The sequence below is a fragment of the Chrysochloris asiatica genome, unplaced genomic scaffold, assembly GCF_000296735.1.
Source record: "Chrysochloris asiatica unplaced genomic scaffold, ChrAsi1.0 scaffold00077, whole genome shotgun sequence".
Classification (NCBI taxonomy): domain Eukaryota; kingdom Metazoa; phylum Chordata; class Mammalia; order Afrosoricida; family Chrysochloridae; genus Chrysochloris; species Chrysochloris asiatica.
Genome location: NW_006408595.1, coordinates 14,978,486 through 14,987,042, shown reverse-complemented (window position 1 = coordinate 14,987,042; position 8,557 = coordinate 14,978,486). Strand labels below are relative to the sequence as shown.

General features: G+C 36.8%; 1 pseudogene; it reads left to right on the top strand.

The window, feature by feature from the left end:
• Window positions 1-7,703: 7,703 nt before the first annotated feature.
• LOC102832754 lies at window positions 7,704-8,240 on the top strand (annotated as a pseudogene).
• Window positions 8,241-8,557: the final 317 nt, after the last annotated feature.

The following is an 8,557-nucleotide window of genomic DNA, read 5'->3' as shown; positions in this document are numbered from 1 at the left end:
CCCATTTTAGGTATTCCAATTAGTTATAGGCAGAAGACAGACTTAAAAGCTTTCTATGGTGATATTTCTGGCTATTCTTTTCTCTCCCCTTCAAGTGTCTATTTTATAATGACATGCCAGGGAAACCAAGATTCAAAAGACAGCCAAGTATCTTAATATATTTTCCCCCCTTTTGCCCACCTAAATTCAGGTGGGATATATTCAAGGTCACATTTTGGCTTTCGTGGACTTGTTTTCATTTTCTTCAGCTTCAGTTTGAATTTGCATATGAGCAATTGATGGTCTGTTCCACAATCTGCCCCTGGCCTTCTTTTAACTGATGATATGGAGCTTTTCCATAGTCTTTCTACACATGTAATCCATTTGAGTTCTATGTATTCCATCTGATTATATGTATGTTGTTGTTGTTAGGTGCCATCGAGTTGGTACCAACTCATAGTGACCCTATGAACAACAGAACAAAACACTGCCCAATCTTGGACCAAGCTCACAATCATTGCCACACTTGAACCCATTGATGCTGCCACTTTGCCAATCCATCTCACTGGTGGTCTTCCTCTTTATCTCTGACTCTCCACCTTACCAAACATGATATCCTGTATATATACATATATTTCTCTAGTTTTGTTTTCTAGAAAGCCCAGCCTAAGACAATTACCTACAAAGGATAACTAAGATAACCTCTGATTTCTCAGCAGAAACCATACATGTAAGAAGACAATGGGATGACAAACATAAAACTCCAAAAGAAAAAAATTGGAAACTATCAAAATTGTCTATCAACTAAAACTGATATTAGAATATTTCCAAACATACATAACTTGAAAGAATTTCCAAAAACCAGACTAAACTTACAACAAATACCAAAGGGAATTCTTTGAACAGAGACACAACAACAACAGACAATACACTTGAGGCTAACATCCATGACATATCACCCAAAACTAAACACAAATATAGAAGAATAAAAAGTAAAACAAACCTACAAGACAGAAAGCAAGGATCCACAGATCCCAATTTGAAAAAATAAAAAATAAAAAGATGGACTCATGTAGTTATAGAACTTCCAAATGAAGAGGAATCAAACATATTTCAAGAAGTAAATAAAATAAAATAAACCTAACCTTAGCCATAGGTTACTTAGCCAAGTCTTACTCTAGCCTAGCCCAACTCCTACCCCTAACACTAACCCTAGTCCTAACCATAACCCTAGCACTAAACAAAGTCCTAGACCTTTCCATAGTCCTGACTCCATATTCCTACCCTTACTCCTATCACCAAAAAAAGACAGGAAAGAAATAAAAGAGGAGCTAAAATGACTGAAAGAAATTATGAAGTAAAAGAGCTGAACAAAAAATTTCAAAGGACAGTTCAAGAAGGCAAAGTAAAGTATAATAATAAGATGTAAAAAAGGCATAGGGTTAGAAAACCAAAAAGGAAGAACACATTCAGCATTTTTTAAGTTGAAAAAACTGAAAAGAAAAAAAAAAAATTCCAGCTTTGATATTGATGGATAAGATAAGCACTGGACTGTTAACAACACAGTTGGTGCTTTGAGTTCACTAGTCGCTCCTCAGGAGAAAGATGAGGCTTTCTGTACCCATAAAGACTTACAGCTTTGGAAACCCTATACAGGGTTGCTATGAGTCCGAACTAACCAAATGACACTTAACAACAATAACAACATGGGCAAATATTGAACGAGGCAGGAAGCATGGAAAGAAAATGAAAGGAATACATGGAGTCACTGTACCAAAAAGAATTTTTCAGCATTCAAGCATTTCAGGAAGTAGCATATGATCCAGAACTAAGGATACTAAAGAAAGAAGTCTAAGCTGCACTAAAGGCAATGGCAGGAAAAAAAAAAAAAAAAAACATGGCTCCAGGAATTGACGAAACATCAACTGAAATGTTTTAATAAACTGACGATTCAGTGCTGGTGGCACTCACAAGCCTATGCCAGGAAATTTGGATGACAGCTACCTAGCCAACCAACTAAAAGAAATCCATATTTGTGCCCATTCTAAAGAAAGGTAGCCTAACAGAATTCTGAAATTATCAATGTCATTAATATCATAAGCAAGTAAAATTTTGCTAAAGGCAATTTAAAAATGGTTAAAGCAGCACATGGACAAGAAGCTGCCAGAAATTCAAGCTAGACTCTGAAGAGGACATGAAACAAGAGATACCATTGTTGACATCAGATGGATGTTGCCTAAAAGCAGCAAATACCAGGAAAATGTTGACTTGTATTTTACTGATTATGCGAAGACATTTGATATCATGGATCACAACAAATTATAGATAACATTGCAATGCATGTGAATCCCAGATACTTAATTATGTCTGTACGTAGTCATTTGAACAGAACAAATAAATATTGTGTAGTTAGTTTCAAATCAGGAAAGGTGTGTATCATGGTTGTATCCTTTCACCAGACTTATTCAATCTGTATACTAAACAAATAATTAGAGAAACTGGACTATATAAAAAGAACACAGCATCAGGATTGGAGGAAGGTTCATGATCAACCTGTGATATGCAGATGGCACAACCTTGTTTTCTGAAAACTATGAGGACTTGAAGGACTTGCTGAAGATCAAAGACTACAACCTTCTGTATGGATTACAACTCAATGTAAAGAAAACAAAAACCCTCACAGCTGGACCAATAAACAGCATCATGATAAATGGAGAAAAGATTGAAGCTATCAAAGATTCAATTTTACTTGAATAAACAATCAATGTTTGTGGATGCAACAGTCAATAAATCAAATGACATATTGCATTAGAAAAATTTGTTGCACAAAACATCTTTAAAGTGTTCAAAAGCAAAGATGTCACTTTGAGGACTAAGGTAACCTGACCCAAGCTATGATATTTTCAATCACCTCATATACATGTGAAAGCTGTACAAAGAATAAGGAAGACTGGAGAAGAATTGCTGCCTTTGAATTATGGTGTTGGCAAAGAATAGTGAAAGTACCATGGACTGCCATAATTCTAGGAAATATGCTGGTTTTACTTCTTCCAAGAATAAACAAATTTGTCTTGGAAGATGTACAACCAGAATACTCCCTAGAAGCGAGAATGATGCACCTTCATTTCATATACTTTGGACATGTTATCAGGAGGGACCAGTACCTGGAAAAGGACATCATGCTTGGTAAAGTAGAAGGTCAATGAAAAAGAGAAAGACCCCCAACAGAGAGGGTCAATAAAAAAGAGGAAGATCCCCGACTATATTGATTGACTCAGGGGCTGCAACAGTGGGCTCAAACGTAACAACAGTTGTGAGGATGGAACAGGACTGAGCAGTGTTTTGTTCAGTTGTGCATAGAGTTGCTATGAGCCAGAGTTGACTCAAGGATACCTAACAACAATTTTGTAAATGCAACTTTTTCGTAGCTCTAGAAACATTTTTAAGAAAGAAGAAATCCTGCTTCATTCCAATTTTAAGTGTAAATGCTTTTTTTTAAGAGGTGGAATAATAATTTCCTGGATGTTTATTTTTTTAGTATAACCAAAAACAATGAGATGTTGAATTGTGAGAGGCTTTGACTGTCTTGGGTGTCAAAGTAACATGCCAGGGAAGAGGCAGTTTTTACATCCCATGATACAAAGCACATTTGCTCGCAATTTTGAGTAGCAGTCATGCATTTATATATCTTGAACATTGTAACTTCTATTTCCATGTTGTTTTTTAGAGGAATTATTTCTTAAAGAAAACTGTTTCCCCACTATGACTCTACTTGTCAGAATTGTGTGCATTCTGTAACACTAGGCAGTATAGTTTTCCTAATAACTTAACACACTGTGAAAAATTTTAAACTTGAGTATATAGTATGTGTGACATTAAACTATCAATTAGTGGGACTATGACGTAACAATTTATCAATTAAAGTTATTGGTACCTGATATCCTCTTAAAATCTACCTCCAAATTAAAAACTGGAAAGTCACTGGAATTTAGAAAAGAATTATAACTACATTGATTTTTAGATGGTTGATATGCACGTCAAGAATTTTATACAAATTGTTCATAATGTCTCTGAACTAACCCTTACAACAACTAATAGAATAACAACTATGAAAAAATGTTTAAAAAAGAAAACACAATAAAACTTTGGTGAGTAGTGACTGGGGTCTTAAAGACTTCTCAGTGGCCATTTAAGGTACAACTTCTGATCTCTCCCCATTTGGAGCAAAGAAAAGTGAAAAATATAAAAGACATATGGAAAGTTTATGAATCACAGCCAAATCTGTATTTAAGCTTTGCTGTACCTTTACTCAACTGCATGATGTTAGGCAAATGACTTCATCTTTTTGATTCCTGGTGTGAAAATTAAGAGATAATGTAAAGCAACTGTTTCCGTGTGAACTTAACCAGTAATTCTTCCAAAGACATCTGATAGTTCCCTCCAGCTAGGAAAATTTAGAATAATCTATTGAAAAAGTAAAAAATAGTTGATATATTCAGATAGTACAACTTTTCTAGTTCCTCAGCTGCTATCTCTTCTTTTTACCAACAGAAGAGAGAAAGACTACATGATGGTGAATTTGCAAATGTACCTTTGTATTCTATGGGGTTTCATATTGGAGTATCATGTGCATTGGGGGTCAGAGTGACCTGTTCTGGTTACATTCTACCTTTGAGGATGGAGCTGTTTGTACAGCACAAGGGGGCAGAAAATATTAACATACCTGACCATAGATTCTGCCAAGCAGTGATCTTTGCTTGGAAACAGATTCGACCAACTCAGAAGTTCCAGGGACTTTTGCCAGTGCACAAATCTCCCTGAGGATCTAACACTGGTCTGAAACCTGCTTAAACTCCAGAGACCTGGTCAGGCTAAGTCAGAACTTCAAGAATGAATTTATCTCTTACAGTCGCTTCCTATCCATAATCAGTGAAAGGCAGTCTTTATTTTCCTGGTGTTGAGAGCCCTTTGGATGTTCTGCTCTATATATATATAGTTCTTGCTCAGTGTGTATGTTTGTGTATGTGTGTGAGTGAGGGATGGCTTGGAAAGTTCAATGAAACCAGAGAGAATTGAGAATTGGGAGCTCACAAGCCTTTAAATGAGGAGTCCATTTATAACCAAACTCACTGCATCCTCCCTTTGAGCCAGTCAATGACCTTGCCGGTGTGTGCTGAAGTCCATGGAGAAGGTCAGTGACAGTGTGCATTTCTTTTAGGTGGAAGCTGCCCCTGCCTCTGTTGGCATCCACCAAGAACAAACATTCCCTGACTCCCTCATTGACTGCCTATGTTCAGATCACACCAAGGTTCTACACACAGTGGCCATGGAGGAGATGCCACAGACCTTGACTTTGTTAACCTCTCTCTTGCTGTTTCTCCCTCTCTAGATGTCTAGCTGTGTCTCTGCTTTCCCAATTCTCCCTCATTAGTTGCTTCTGCCTTTGTATCTCCCTCCATGTTTCCATCAGTCTTGCAGTCTTTTCACCCATCCTCTGACTGTGGCTGAGGGGAACATGACTTAGATGTGACTGAGAGAGACAGTCAGTTTTTAAGGTGGTCTCTCTACAGGGTGAGAAGAGCCTAGAAAGCAGACCAATTGTTCTCAGAGCTACCTGGCTGAGGTGAGGGAATTCCAAATTCTTGGATTGTGGGGTCTAGTCGACATCATCCAGGAGGTATACCATTATGCTATGGTATAATAGCCTCTCAGTCTATTTCCTGTTTGCCTTTTTCTTTTCCCTTTTTTCCTGTCTTTTGTTCTATATCTCTGTCTGCTTCCTCATCTTCCTTCTCTAGACATCCCCATCATGATTTTTTCCATCTTTTTTCAGCATGAATAGCAGAAATTTTATTTTGGTTTTGATAACTTATTGTTAAATGTCCTGGTCCTGTAAAGGTTTTGAGGATACCAAAAGACCATAATTTAAGCTTAGTCTCTATCCCTCTCTAGTTACTTGATAACTGAGGTGCTTACTCTTTCCTGAGACTCAATGTCGTCTACAAAATAATGTTAGTGATGTCTTCTAAAAGCACCAAATTCCTCACAGGTTGTTGTGAGGAGCACATGAAAAAGATACATCATGAAACAGAAGGGATGGTTGTAATTATTGTTTTTCATGGTCGATGCTTGTCTCCTCTTATTTCATTTTTGCTTTACTTCATCTTCTGTTTTCTGGCCTCTCTCCCTTCTGCCTTTTTCTTATATCTGCCTCCTGGTTTATTTCTTTTCCTCCTTTCCCATTTGTATCTTTTTCTCAATCAGTTTGCATGCATATTTTTTCTTGTTTATCTGTGTATTTTTATTTTCTGTTTCTTTGAGAAAAGATAGTTGAGGAATCTCAAAGAAGTTTGTGACTATATTGCAAGGTGAGATAAAAAACGTGAAGATCCAGATTTGCACATTTTCTCTAAATCCCAGAGAAAACGTAGAATTAAAAGGAAGTAGACAAGAAACCCATGGCTAAAACACTTGACTAACCAAAAGTTCTGTGGTTTGAAACCACCAGCTGCTCCCCTGTAAAGAGTTACAGTCTTGGGAACCTTGTGGAGCAGTTCTATTCTGTCCAATAGGGTCACTGTGGGTTGGAACTGAGGAGGCAGTGAGTTTGGGGGATTTAGGGAAATGGATAGAGAGCTAAAAGGAGTTTAATCCATTGTATAGAAGAATTTCCTGACTGTGTTCTATAAAGCTATTTTTTTAGAATTACAGTTTCAGTCTAAGATTTTCTGTGGCAGTGGGGTATTGCAAGACTCTAAAAGACCTATTCCAACATAAGCAGTGCAAAGAGGAAGGCAGGAAAGAAGGAAAGAAGAGGAAAGCAAAAGATAAAGAACATGTATTCAGCATTTAGTTTGTCAGTCACACACTTTGTTTCCATTATCAGTTACTCTTTACACCAATCAACATGTCAGAGAGGACATCCCAAAGTGATATTGTTGTTGCTGTTGTTAAGTGCCATTGAACTCTGACTCATAGAAACCCTGCATAGGGATTCTGAGAAGAGACTGTGGGTTTGTTGATGAAAATAGGTCCAATGTGGAAAGAGTATAGGCTTTTTCTTGAGAAACCAAAATCTAGATTTTTATGTAAGATATCCTTCAGAGGAAGGACTGCAGGCTTAATAAAATGGTAATTTATTAGCTCAGAAGTTCTACATTCAAAAATTTAAACGAATATTCAACTTCCTTTTCTTCCAATTTTTCTGCACATGTCTTTATATATTCAAATTTGTGTATAATTAGGATTGTCGTCTGAAGTGAATATCCAGTTGTTTCCTTAAAACTAACTAAAGGAAAAAGATTAACTTACGTTTATCAGTTCTCTTCCCTGGTCCATAAGTTTCTCTCTTCCCTTCTTGGAAAGCAAAAGATCAATGAATTATTGGAGAAGCATGAACTATTATGATGATGGTTTCTCTAAATGTAAAGAAGCAGCATTCTCTTTTTTCTCTATCTTATTCTCTATCTCATTTCATGATGAATAGTATATCATTTGCTTGTTTGTGATTAATAAATTGAAATTCAAAACCCCTTGATTTGCCACCAAAAAAGGTAAATCAGAAGAGGAGACCAAATAAAGTAGTAGAACATTTTCAAAGACCTCCACAAATGTGGCTCAGCTGGAGGCAAGCAGGGATGGAGAGACGCTGCAGACCAGGGAGCCGGAGCAGCTTGGAGGCAGTGAATAATGGCACTTCACGTCTGCAATAAAAGACGGCCTCCAATAAAACTACACTGCAAAAAATGGCAAAGAAACAGAATGGAAAGAGTAAAAAAGTCACAAAGGCAGAACCTGAAGAATTTGTGGTAGAAAAGTGCTGGACCAATGTGTAGTTAATGGGAAGGTAGAATATTTCCTGAAGTGGTAGGGATTTACAGAGGCTGAGAATACTTGGGAACCTGAAGTAAAAAATTTAGATTGTCCAGAATTAATTGAGGCATTTCTGAATTCTCAAAAAGCTGGTAAAGAAAAAGATGGCACAAAAAGGAAATCTTTATCTGACAGTGAATCTGATGACAGCATATCAAAGAAAAAAGAGATGCTGCTGACAAACCCAGGGGCTTTGCCAGAAGTCTTGATCCTGAGTGAATCGTTGGTGCCATTGACAGCAGTGGAAAATTAATGCATCTCATGAAATGGAAAGATACAGGTGAGGCAGACTCGGTGCTGGCAAAGGAGGCAAATGCCCTCAAATTGTAATTGCGTTTTATGAAGAGAGACTAACTTGGCATTCTTGTCCAGAAGATGAAGCTCAGTAAACGTTTGCTTTGATTTATATATATACATAATTTAGGTTTTGGTTTTTTGGTTTTTGATTTATTAGTGAGAAGAATAAATGCATTCTAATGGAAATCAAGTTTGGTATGTTTCTTTTGAAGTAGTATTGGGGAGCTGTTGGGGTTTTTTGTTTGTTTTTTGTTGTTGTTGCATTAATAGCACTGGCTATTTTGAACAAATTAAAAGCTTTCTGTAGTCACTTCATTTATTAGAAAAGAACATTTGATACCATGGCATATTATTTCCTCTGCATTAAACAATTGTTGTTGTTGTTGTTAGGTGCAATAGAGTTGGTGCT